Source organism: Macrobrachium nipponense, chromosome 48 (genome assembly GCF_015104395.2).
Source record: "Macrobrachium nipponense isolate FS-2020 chromosome 48, ASM1510439v2, whole genome shotgun sequence".
NCBI classification, from domain to species: domain Eukaryota; kingdom Metazoa; phylum Arthropoda; class Malacostraca; order Decapoda; family Palaemonidae; genus Macrobrachium; species Macrobrachium nipponense.
In genome coordinates, this window is record NC_087223.1 from 20,700,767 (window position 1) to 20,714,543 (window position 13,777).

At 36.4% G+C, this 13,777-nt stretch overlaps 1 protein-coding gene across 4 annotated transcripts in view; it reads right to left on the minus strand.

Moving 5' to 3' along the window:
- The window catches only part of LOC135205111 (synaptotagmin-15-like), a 281,770-nt gene extending 269,847 nt beyond the window's left edge, over positions 1-11,923 (minus strand). For all 4 annotated transcript variants that reach the window (XM_064235455.1, XM_064235452.1, XM_064235454.1 and 1 more), the window contains exon 1: positions 11,798-11,923. The gene's annotated coding sequence lies outside the window, so the exon portion shown is untranslated. The remainder of the gene's footprint in view (positions 1-11,797) is intronic.
- Between the last annotated feature and the right edge of the window lie 1,854 nt (positions 11,924-13,777).

The following is a 13,777-nucleotide window of genomic DNA, read 5'->3' on the forward strand; positions in this document are numbered from 1 at the left end:
AGAGAATCAAAAATCCACTTTCGACCTACTCCACGGAACTTTTTCGCTTCAACCTCCCCAACCTCCACCACATATAAAAAACAAATGATATTTTTTACAAACCCAAAAGCATTATATACTGACCACTTTAAGAAATGTATTTTTATCATATATATATATTATATATATATATATATATTATATATATATATCTATAGATAATATATATAATATAATGCTTATTTATTTTATTCATTTCATTTATTTTTAGCAAAATAGCCCATCAAGTAACCGTCAGAATACTGTAAAAAAAAAAAAAAAAGAAAAAAAAAAAAAAATAAATTAGACTTGTACTTAAAATCATTGTTTCTCAGAATGAACCAAAATGTCTGTTGCTGTCTCCCTTACCCTACCAACCCCCTACCTGGGGCGGACAAACAGGTTTGCGTGAGGGAAAGGTGGATGTCTCTCCCTACCCTCCCCTTCTCCTACCTATCTCAGCCCTACACAGGGCCGGACAAACTGGTTTGCACGGGGTGGTGGGTGGCTGTGTCATATCCCCCTTACTGTCCACTGTGGTTCGACAAATGAGATCACTTGCATTATGTGTGTTGTGTGTGTGTGTGTGTGTGTATATATAGATATATATATATATATATATATATATATATATATATATATATATATATATATATATACAGGGTGTCCATAAGTCCATGTATCATTACAAGTATTTATTGCTCAGAATGGTACTGGGACTTTATGGACGCCCTGTATACACACACACACACACACACACATACACGCACAACCTCACTACCCAATCTAACATGCCTGTCACATTCCCTATAATGGCAGCCAATAGCCCAATTAATTGCAATCATTTGCCTGACCGATCGCAGCGGCGGCCTCATGATTCAATTGGCTAATACCCATTTGTTGGTGCAATCAGGTTGCTAAAAGTAATTCAGTATGTACTAAAATCCTGGAATAAATTCTGGAATTCTGGAATACTCACGGGTCACGGACTCGCAAATTTGGCGTTAACAGACGCGGCGATTCTACGCACCTGCAACATAGACAAAGAAGTATGGAATTAATGCAGAAGTCATATTAAGGTAAGCGGCAACTCTTAAAGAGATAACACAGATGGTTGCCACAAACCGTGAATATGACATCTAAAGCACATCCAAAGGAAATATGAAATGCCTTAAAATCATTTACAGCCTTTTTATAAAGTCAAGCTATAATAACAAACGTGCAAAAAAGCAAAATGTTGTTCTGCACAGTGTATATTGCTGTATTGATCTTTTTTCTGCCACAGCCCATTGATGGTCTCTCCTACATCGCTGCAGACGCAAGAGCCATGGCCTAACCTTAAATAAAATCAAAACTACTGAGGCTAGATGGCTGCATTTTGGTATGTCAGATGAGTGGAGGGTGGATGGTCGACGTACCAATTTGCAGCCCTCTAGCCTCAGCAAAAGTGAAGATGGACGTTACAGGACAAATAGAAATCTCAACGGATTTCTTTTACAGAACAATATTAAATAATAATAATAATAAACTGAAAAAAACACCGAAGCATAACATACTCACAACACTAAAAAATAAAAAAATCCTCCACAAAAAACAACCTCAAAATAATTAATAAATCAATAAACACCAACAACGACAAGCAACATCGCGGGAGCAATTCAACACAGCAATATCATATACATCTATTGCTTTCGGAAACCCATTAGAATGACAGCCGTAAGGTGGTGTGTCCCACCGAACTGCTGCAAGATCCATTCGACATTAAATGGCCCAAAAGAGAGAGAGAGAGAGAGAGAGAGAGAGAAGAAGAGAGAGAGAGAGAGATACTTTCTTTTTCTGAGAAAAACTCAAGATATTAACACAATTTTTGCAAGAGAGAGAGAGAGAGAGAGAGAGAGAGAGAGAGAGAGAGAGAGAGAGAGAGAGAAATTATGACTCGGACAAAGATTCAAGATACTGAACCATGCAAAAAGACGACAGAGAGAGAGAGAGAGAGAGAGAGAGAGAGAGAGAGAGAGAGAGAGAGAGAGAGAGAATCAGCCCTAAATGTCACGGTTCCCAGACACGCAAAGCAAGTTCCAGGTATTCGGCGTCACTCAAAAACACGGTACAAATATAAGCAAGGGACATAAACGCGAGGGCTTATAGCCTAATCGTCCGGAGAGCCCAAACGCCCTACCCCCCCCCCCCTCCCCCCGTTCCCCTACTCCAGCGAAAGGGCATGCAAAATAAAAGGTCTGGAAGCCCAATTTGTTAAGAGGGGCTACAGAGACGAGACTCCTGGATCTGCATGTCAGGCTAAAAGTGACTAATTGCTCGAGAATTACAGTTTAATGAAGCTGCTAATTCCCCACAAACAACTATTTATAAATGGTTTCTAGGCTGTCGTTTTACTCGGGGAGTAAGCCTACAAATTAATTTGTGTGTTTTGGGGGGTGGGGGGTAGGTTAGGGGGGTCTATGGAAGAGCCTAAAAAGGTCTGAAAAAGGAATTTAAGTAAAGGATATATGATTTATTTATTCGAATAAAAAAAATGGCCAAAAATAAACAGTTATGTCTAATAAAAATAACGTATATATATATATATATATATATATATATATATATATATATATATATATATTATATATGTATGATGTATGTATATATGTATATATATATACCAACTGTATATCACCGACCCAAGACAGGCACGTCCTGCCATACAATAGTTTCCCGAACTTTTTATCCCAAAGCTTTAGGTCAAAATATTTATATTATATATTATATATATATGTATATTATATATATATATATATATATATATATATATATATATATATATATATTCAAAAGCTCAAGAATAACTTCCATATTTCGTCTGAAGAAATATAAATAAAAAAAAAAGAGTCTACTAATTCACTCAGATATTTCAGAAGCCTAAAATATACAAAAAAAATACTACAAAACTATTAATTTTGATTATTTAACTCTAAATGAGAAATTCTTTTCTCAATACATAAAAAAAAAACAAGTAAGAATTGCTGTATGAGCTGCGGCCCATGAAACTTTTAACCCTGTTCTATATCTAGCTGCCAGGACGAATGATCATGCCTAAATTTAACGTTTTATAAAATTAAAACTACTGAGGCTAAAGTGCTGCAATTGGTATGTTAGATGACTGAGGGTGGATGATCAACGTACCAAGTTGCAGCCCTCTAGCCTCAGTATGTTTTTAAGATCTGAAGGGCAGACAATAATACTAACTTTAAACCCTAGATAAAATAAAACTAGGAGGCTAGAGGGCTGCAATTGGTATGCCAGATGATGGATGGATGATCAACGTACCAATTTGCACTCTATCCTCAGTGGTTTTTTAAGATCAGGGAGGACAATAGCTACACTTTTAAAACCTTTTTAGATAAAATAAAGAAAAACTATTGAGGCTAGAGGGCTCAATTTGGTATGTTAGATAACTGGGGGGTGGATGATCGAGTACCCACCTTTGCAGCATATCCTCGCAGTTTTCAAGATCCCGGGGGCTGAGGACAGACAAATACCCACAATAGTTTTCTTGTACAGTAAGTTCCAGAAGTGAGCGGCAAATTCAAGAGGATTTCGTTCGAAATTCACTAACTGGCAACTACAACTCGTAGCTGGAAAAAAACTTTTTTTTTTCTACAGTGAAAGCTCTATCAAGCAAAATAAAAGCTAACATATGATGCACAAATATCAAATCTATGATATTTATAACCAAAAATCATAAGAAAAAATACGGTAATAGTAATTATTTTAAAGTATAGTAATTACTTCAAACTTTAGAGAAACGAATTTTCAAATTTCCTCGTTCAACACAGGATTACCAACATTACAATGTATATTTTCGAGCAATGTGGAAACGAATATTTAATATCATAGTGTATTATTCAATTATTTTAGCCGAAGATGCATAAAACCATGCAAGTATCAATAGAATGTAAGGGAAAATCTCCGCGACATAAACTTAATCAACCACGAATTGCACCTAGATTCAATAGAGAAGTTGGGTGTGGTTGGTAGTTCTGATTCTAGCTTCTAGGACCGAGCATAAAACACCATCTAACTGCTGCTGCTACCTTCAGGTGACTAGGCCTAGTTCCGGGCATAGCAAGGCTTAGAATGCAGGACCACTGTCTGTTATTTAGGCAAAGATAGAACCATCAGGACCGACACCAGGACCTGTCCTTGCACCTGGGGAAACAGACTCGCTATATAAAAAAAAAAATAAGAAAGACGATCGCAAGCAACCAGAACATCCGTAAAATCACCACCTGGTTAAGTATAGGGAGACGACGGACCCCCCCCCCCCAGCACCCCACCCCCCTACCACCCTACCTCACCCACTAAAACTATTCCACCTTTTTCACTTCAACCTTTTACCTCAGAAATCTTCGAATCATAACCCAACCGGTGAAATTTAAGGACTGAATTTGCGTAAGTGGGCGTAATCATAAGGGAGTGATATCACCCAAATTCATATTTCTACGGACAACCAGTAATCAGTTCGATCCAGTCAAGCATAATTGTATAACAGATATTTTAGTTTTTTTGGGGATATATATATATTATATATATATATATATTCTATATATATTATATAATATATATATATATATATATATAATTAATAAAGAAGCACCCGAGTATGACCAATAGGCCTAAAGTACTCGATTCTTAAAACAGACCTCTGGTTATTCCTGACTAGATAAAAAGGTCATGAGAGAGAGAGAGAGATACTCGAATTAAAATAACGCTCGCCAAGCATATTCACACTCCGGATCGTATAGACAAGAATAGTTTCACTTATGCACTGAAAAGAAAAAGGGTGTGGAAACCTACGAAAATACTTGTATGGTGCGACCCTGAACGCAATTCCACATGCATATTTGCACAAGTTGAAAGATTCGATGAAATTATTAACTAACAAGCTGGAAAATATATTTCCTTGATACTTGAAATAGTCCTAACCATGTAACCAATGCTAAACGCGCATAAAACTTGGATTTCGTTTTTTTTTTTTTTTTTTTCACATCCAACTTGTGTCTTATTTATATTTCATTAATCAGATGCTAAACTTCTCTGTGCTTTATCAAAAAGAAATCATTATAACTTTCGATATAACGCTATAAAAGTAGAAAGTTAATTACAAATATTAGGCAATGCTTATGCACTCTGTTCCTGCTGCCACTCTATAGGTAAACACTTGATATCACACTTTGAGAGCCGTTAGATGTTTCTATGGGGAGGTTTTTTTTTTTAATAAACAATTATTGAACAACAAAGATCATTCACCGGCTCAAATACTTTCTGTGCTTATACAATTAATCACTGATACGTATTATCAGATAAATAGGAGGACAAAATAAATAATTTGAATAAAATATACTAAACTGACAACTCGAGTTTTCTAAAGAAGTACGATCAAATCTGAGATTTGTCGCTTCACTTCAGAAACTTAATGTAGACCAAACTAAAAATAGCTCTCAAGTATTTGCGTAAAATATCCAACTCAGTCTTCCCAATTTTACGAACAAAGTACAGACGACAGGTCTTGCCCTGCAAAGACAAACGTGAACCGAAGGTCATAATAATTTGTCGCTTCGATGTGACCTTATTTTTCGGGAACTCGGTGGAGGCTCCTCATGAACAGAAGGTCGCGTGTCGCAGGGGCAATCTTTGTCACTTGAGTTTTAGCCAGTAGTATGGGCTGAAAGCGCAATAGAATTCCATTATCATTTTGATAATATATTGTCACACTACCAGTGACCTACTTCAGGCAGTGACTCAATTCTGCTGATCTCTGCAAAATGGCAAGGATATATTTCTAGGCCTATGATACAATTTACAGACCTAAGTGTGAGACTAGACCTACAATACAGTCAGTTTATGATACATATTGTCACACTAGTGACCTACTTTCAAAGCACAATGACTCAATTCTGCTGATTTCTGCAAATGACAGGAATTTACAGGACTAAGAGTAGGCTTAGTTTTGAAATTTAAAGAAAAAAAGCATTAATCGTCCAGGTAACCACAGCGTGCAGGGCAGAGGTGAGTGCGCACTGTATGTGGCGGTGTGGGTTTTTAATGAACTTTTGTTGTATGAAGATTTTAATTTTTTAGTTAAGTGTTCTGACGAGAAGATTAAAATCAGTTGTTAAAAGGTACGAATGTATATATATATATATATATATATATATATATAATATATATATATATATATATATATATATATATATATATACAATAGAAACTTTCAATAAATATGACCCAGAATTAGATGAGAATATGGTCTGATACAAACACAAAAATATCTTTTTCATAAAATTTTATTTTACAGGAATTAAACAGAGCCAAAACACAGAACTAACAAGGCGTGATCAGACCACCAGCTTACTTGGGGCGCTTGCTAAAAAATCTACGGTCAAATAGCACGTTGTTTCACCAACAGAAATTGAAGTATATACGGTGTATTTTATTAGAAATATTTGTTCTGTGCTGTTTAACATAATCATTATTTATCACATTTTCATTCAAATAAATCATCATAAATATCCTATCCTGAAATTCTGTATCTGAACTCGACGCGAAACAAAAATCTTTTTCAGAGATTTTTTTAAGGCTCGGTTCCATAGACCTTTCCTACCCCTAAAGCACAACAACAAAGTAGTTTGTAGGCTTACTCCCAGAGTAAAGCAAAAATTCAAAACACAAGATTTCCTAAAGACAAAGAACTTTAGTCTTTATACTCAAAACCCAGCGAGCAAAACACGCTTCATGCAAAGTGAACCGAGGTTACAGAATCCTCTGTATCTGTCACGACAAATAAATAAATAGAAAAAAAATCCAGACATGAATATTGCTTTCCCTGTCCAAATGAACACCGGGACAGACCTGTTATTGGAAAAAAATATATATATATATCGGTCTGTGACAGGAAAAATGAGAAGATTTTGCACGAGTCAGAATCCAACTGCAAAAATGAAAATTGAAGAATGTTCGAGCTTTAAAAAATTAATTTACGTACTATATACAAATATAAAATATACATACATATACATCCAACCACAATCACTCGAACAAAAAAGCTGTTAAAAACTGCCAAAAAATCGTGAGAAACGGACCTCTGTTCTAAGCCTTATTGGCCCCAAACGGCTCGGTACCTTTGTGTGTACATGTGTCTGTGTATACCTTTAACACACAGACATACACACACACACATGTATATGTGTGGTCACATATTTCATTCATCCTCCAACTCACTGTACGTACGTATATCAAATAAATTTATGAATCATACATCCACGTGGATTCTGGCTCCCCTAGCAAGATCATTTTATCCAGGAGAAAGCGATAAACAAAGACAGTAAATTAACAATAAAACTAAACGGTTCTTTTTACAAAAAAAAAAAAAAAAAAATCTAACACCCCCCAGGAATCGGTCGTGTGCTATAATTGCTTTAAAAGCTCACCAAACAGCACGTCACGCCCATGTAGCTACACCTAATCGCATTCACTTATATATATATATATATATATATAATATATATATATATATATATATATATATATATATATATATATGTATATATATAAATTTGTTATTATAACTCCTACTTTCGCAATATTTAAATACCAACTGGAAATTAACAAAGTTATAACAATTATGTACTTCTAAATTACAGAAAAATGTATGAAAAAAACTATATTTAAACCTTACACAATAAAAAATACATCATCAAGACAGAATACAACAATAAATACATCAACAAATTCACAACAGAAACCAAACCTTACCAATATATGGAAACAGAAATGGGAGTATGTGGCAACTGTCAAAAAAAATGACTTTTACCCCCAAACCAGTCACTCGCTTTTACATAAAGCGTGAAAAAAAAGATGGCCTCATCAGTTGAGTGGCTTTCTTTCTGCCGTTTAACTCCGATATTAGAATCAACGGTTCTCGAGGAATCTTATTACCTGCCTCGTGAGGATTCTTGGTTATCACATCAGCAGAAAGATATTTACTCTCGAGGGGAAAAACTATATGTTTGAGTTGGGTGGTTGAATATTTACCATCTGAGACCAGAAGAGAGTAGGTAAAACATTTGGGCTGTTAGAGAAGAGAAGAGAGAGAGAGAGAGAGAGAGAGAGAGAGAGAGAGAGAGAGAGAGAGAGAGAGAGAGAGAGAGACTCCATCACGGCCTCTCAAAGCAAAGCGACGTGAAAGTTGAGAGATCTCAAAAGTGGCCAAGAAACTCCAGCAATGTCGAACAGAGGACCCCCAGAAGCTGTTACTTTCCCAGGAAACTTTCTTTCTCTTTGTAGCGAGAGGAAAGAGTAGACGACGCAGATGAGAGAAAGTGGGATCTACAGAATGAAGGAGCTACGAAAACCATAAACTTTCTTTTTCTGTAGCTAGACGAAATGTAGACGCAGAATAAGAAAAAAAGTGACGAGAGCCACAGAATGAGGGAATTACGAAAAAGCGCAAAAATGAAGGCAAAAATATACAAAAGGTAAAAATAGAGAGAGAAAAAATCTAAGAGAATATCATACCTGTACTTTGATCAATTAAGCTAACTTGGAATAGGACAGAAAGATGATTTTGAAAAAAAATCTCCCAGACCTGTTGTATTTATAAATGTCTGCTAGTACAGATAGACTGCAATTAAACAAGCAAGGTTCTTCCTATTTGTAATATATTTAGTACATCTAAAATATACTGGGTAATTCATTAAACTTTTTTGTTTCCAATTTAAGGTTAATTTTTCCCTAAATATTTACAAGTCGATAATAGCAAAAGCTAAACAAAAGCACAGGCTTACAAAACAACGTAATGATGTCTTTAGCATGCAGCCGCTAGCCCTACGGCCTAGCAGGTATTTAGAAACTTGCTAATAATGCTAACTGCTATAGGATTTTCTTGTTGAAAATCGGACAAACTGGAAGCTGGGGTCAACGCCAGCGATACGAACAGTCCTGGTGAACGACAGCTCGAGAGAGAGAGAGAGAGAGAGAGAGAGAGAGAGAGAGAGAGAGAGAGAGAGAGATTCATCTGTGTGGGGGAATCTATTCGCTGAACACAGCTAGACAGTCCATACGCTGAACAGAATATTATCCCTACTACGTAAAGTGAACGACTTCAACACACTGAACAGAGGACGGACGAATTCACTCTGTTGATTTAACAAAGACGCAGAATGGCTCAACGACGACAGTTTAATTTCCTGACGGGACTTCCAGGCTGCAATCTGAGTCGCTTTTTTTTTTTGGTGGGGGTTTCTTTCAAACGTATATATACCTGACTGAACATTGCTTTCAAGTTCGAATTATTATTGTTGTTGCACGAGAACAAGTCGAATTCTTTCGGTGTCGAAGATCGAATATTATCTAACATTTATATTTTTTAGGTTTTAGTAAATACAAATCACGCACCTGTGACGTTTCTGTATGCTACAAAAGCGACTATATAATGCATATTACTCACTCTGCAAGCAGTTCAGGCCTCAGTGTAACCCATCCCCCAATCTCACGGTGCGCCCATGGTATGTTTAAGCTTTCTAAGGTTAAAATTAATCTATCTCTAACTTCACCGATATTCTCTCTCATATGACTCCCAGAGCCAGTTTCCACATAACAGATTCAGTCACTTCCCACATTGCATCACTACAAACTTACGAACCCTATACTTTGTATCCTACCTCGAATTCTCTTCAATACAGCCTAAAATACATTACATTATGTGAACAATATTTGGTCCGCGAGATAGTCTCCACAGTTTGTATACGCATCCTCACAAGTACAATATTATTTTGCCTCAATTGCTTCGTATAGGACTTGCTCTATCGCTTCAACTTTGATGAGATTTCCATTATGTCTTCTGTAACTGTGTAATAGACATCTCAAAGAGTCAGAGATGGGTTTTATTGATGCTGACAGAGATTGGCTCCGCGCCAAGGAAATCTCCCCATATAGTCTACGCTATGGCTTTACACTCTGCACTAAAGAGCAGTACTGCTTTAAAAGGCGTCATGCAATATTGCCCAGTTTTTCCGGCTCGTGCTGTTGCTAACGCATGCATGTAATCTTCGTCTACTGGTCCGCATTCCGTTTTATTCTCCTATCGTCAAATTACGTCGCGAAAACGCATTCTATTCCTTGGAATGATGGCTAACACAGACCTTCTAACTTGTGGTTAAGCCAAGGCCAATAGAATTTTAACAATTCTATTGGCCTTGGGTTAAGCTAACACAACTCATCAACCGAAACGTTGTGGTATTTAACCAAAGGTTATAGTAAACCTTCATCTCTCTACGTCAAGATTAAGCTTAGGTTTATAACACCCTACTTCCTTCAAGTTACCAATATAACAGTTTTCACCAAATCCTGTAGGCCAATAATCTAATAATGTCACCCCTAGTGGTCACAGGTTCTAGTCTGTGAACTTCCCTGAGCGTCACGCAATCTGGTAGGCCACTAATCTAATAAGGTCACCCCAGTAGTAGTCACAGGTTTCTAGTATGTGACCTCCCATGAGGGTCACGCACACAGTGCAAATGGTCAAGCCTCTAACGGTTGGGGGCTACCCTCAAGGTTCTAACCCTGAGGATCACAATCTTCGTCTAAGGTTACGTATAGGCCTATGTACCTGATATGGACCTCTCTCTCTCTCTCTCTCATGCTGGTCAGGCATTTAAATACGACATTCCCACTTTAGACCACTGACCTTCCGTGGCCTTTTTTGAAAGGTCAAAAATTGAATATAATCCAAGATTTAGTCGTTTTATCCAAAGCTAACGGGTTTTAACATAGCTTTCCCAAGAAGGTTATGGATGTAACTTAGCTTTCCCTGAAGGCTGTGAATCAAATATAGCTTTCCCCAAAGTTAAAGTTCTAATACATCTTGCTCTGAGGTTATGGACGAAGTTTAGCCTTTCCCTAAAGCTATACTTCTAATAAGCTTTCCACGAGGATTGTAAATATAGCTCTCGCTAGCTAGAGGAACCGACTAAAGATAGCTCTCCCCAAAAAGCTACGAATGTAATTAGCTTTCCTTCAAAACTATGGTTCAGTAAGTTATGAATAAACCAATTTTGACGGCCTGACGGCTATGTTTAATCAATTTAACTTTCCTATAGGCCAGTAATTATATATAATCACCGCTGTCTATAGGCTTACCTCGATCTTAAAACTCCTTCTTAACGTTATAAAAACAGATGTGACGCTAGTTATACTGCTATAAACTATGGCCTACCATTCATATAAACTATGCCTATCCATGTCCTCATACAACAAATATATTAAAAACCATCCATGTGCTACCAAATGCTTAAACCACCTTATAAACTAGGCCTATAATTCATATAAACTAATACAGGGCCTTATGAATTATGTCTCTCAGGAACTATACAACGGATATAACAAACCGCAATTCTTATAATTACACAATAAATGATATTACAATATTTTATCTGGAATGTTTGTTAGTTATACTCTAAACTATTTCATAAAACAGCTAAAAGTACGAAAATTATTGCCATAAAAATAAATATATACAGGCCTTTGATCAATAGGCCTATAATACCGGAAATAGGACACCTGCGAATAGGCCTAAATTCACGTCCAAATGTGTGTCAATACACTCGGGAAATACACTATGTTACCTGGCGAAGTGTATGTATAGTCACACAGAGAGAGAGAAGAGAGAGGAGAGAGAGAGAGAAGAGAGAGAGAGAGAGAGAGAGAGAGAGTCACTTACCTTAGTTGGAATCGGGGAATGTAATAATTCAGCCTCGTCGTCTTATTCAAACTTATATTTTGTTCTTTTTTTTCTCTTGGTTTCAGCTTACAACGATGACACTCAAAACATCGACATAAATATTCATCGGCCTGTATTTGAATAGGTCAATTATTCACAATTAATATGGTTATTGAACCCGATATAATAATATTTTTTATTTAGGGGGGGTTATTTTGTGCTATAATATTTTGAACGTCACAAAAACGTAATAAAATATTATCGATATAATATCAAATCGTTTTTTTATGTCACACTATGATATATGAACGTCACAAAAAAACTTTAATAATAATAATAATATTAAATATGAGCATTAAAATGTTTAATTTCCCATTAAAAACGAAAAAATATAAATAAAATTAAGAAAAAAATAACAATTAAACCGATTTTATGACAATCATAAAATTCTAATATATAAATATACAGAAATATAAAGGTTTAAATCATATTTAAATCCTCCAATTAAACTAATATACATAAATTTACATATATAATAAATTCTCAATTGAACGTAACATATACATAAATATACGAAAATATATCTAAATCTCCCATTTAAACTTTATTATATAAATAAATATACGAAAATATATCATCTAAATTCCCAATAAAACTTAATATACGAAAATATATAATTTAAATTCCCAATTAAACTTAATACACGAAAATATATAATCTAAATCTCCCATTAAACTTAATATATAAATAAAAAATATACGAAAATATATTTATCTAAATTCCCACTTGAACTTAATACACGAAAAATATACAATCAAATTCCCAAACAAAACGTTCCAACAACAGATTCACTCTCACAAGCATTCTAACTTTTATATTATACAATATATCACACGAATAAACAAATTATTTCCAGCAATTTTCCAGACTATTTTCCAGACCAGGAGACCCCAACGCGAGGGGTACATCCGTCCTCTGTGGCAGCCGATCGGCGATTGACTGCCCTGTGCCTGGCTGCACCCGCCCGCTCAACATTCCTCCTTCCACCCTCTCCCCCTATCCACCCGCCCACAAGGGCCGCCCGCCTCGCCCCACCGCCGCCCACGCATCAGCCAAAACCACCCCACGCCCTCTCGATCGGGCGCTCTATATAGTCCACCACGCCCACACCTTTTGCCTGCAGTCCTCCTCCCCTACTCTCGGTTCCGGGGAATTGGAGTCTGTCGTAAAATGGTATACCATTTTACGTTATGGTACGTTATACGTTTTATAACGATCCACCGAAAACGTAGATGTACAACCAACAGTGGTACTATTAATACTAGTGTTACGTTAACACATTCAAGCTTTTGTCGTAACTACTGTCATCCAACAATGGTAGTGCCACTGTTACGTTACGATGCATTAAACGTAACGTCTGGGCTTTGTTGTCAACGTTTACAACCAACAGTGGTGGGACTAATGTTTTATGTCATGTTATAATATAAGCCATTAAAAACGTAACCTCTGGGATTTATTTGTTGTAACATTTACAACCAACAGTGGTACTAATGTTACGTTAGGTTAAGGTACGATGCATTAAAACGTACCGTCTGGACTTTGTTGTCAACGTTACAACCAACAGTGGTACTAATGTTACGCTACAACAAACGATAGTATATATACGTAACGTCAAAGCTTTCTTATAACCGCTAACAACCCAGTGGTACTAATGCTACGTCAGGTTACTTTACGGGCCACTGGACGTATATCAAAGCTTTGTTACAAACGAGAGAGAGAGAGAGAGAGAGAGAGAGCGAGAGCACTTAACTAATTACCACCTGGTTTGCTTTATATTTATTCCTCATCCCTAAGGTAGAAAAAAAACATGGTTGACTTCCCCGTCAATCTGATGTTTTCAACACCTTGTCAGAGAGAGATAGAGAGAGAGAGAGAGAGATGGAGATGTTGGGCTCAAACGAAGCACAACATCGTATCATA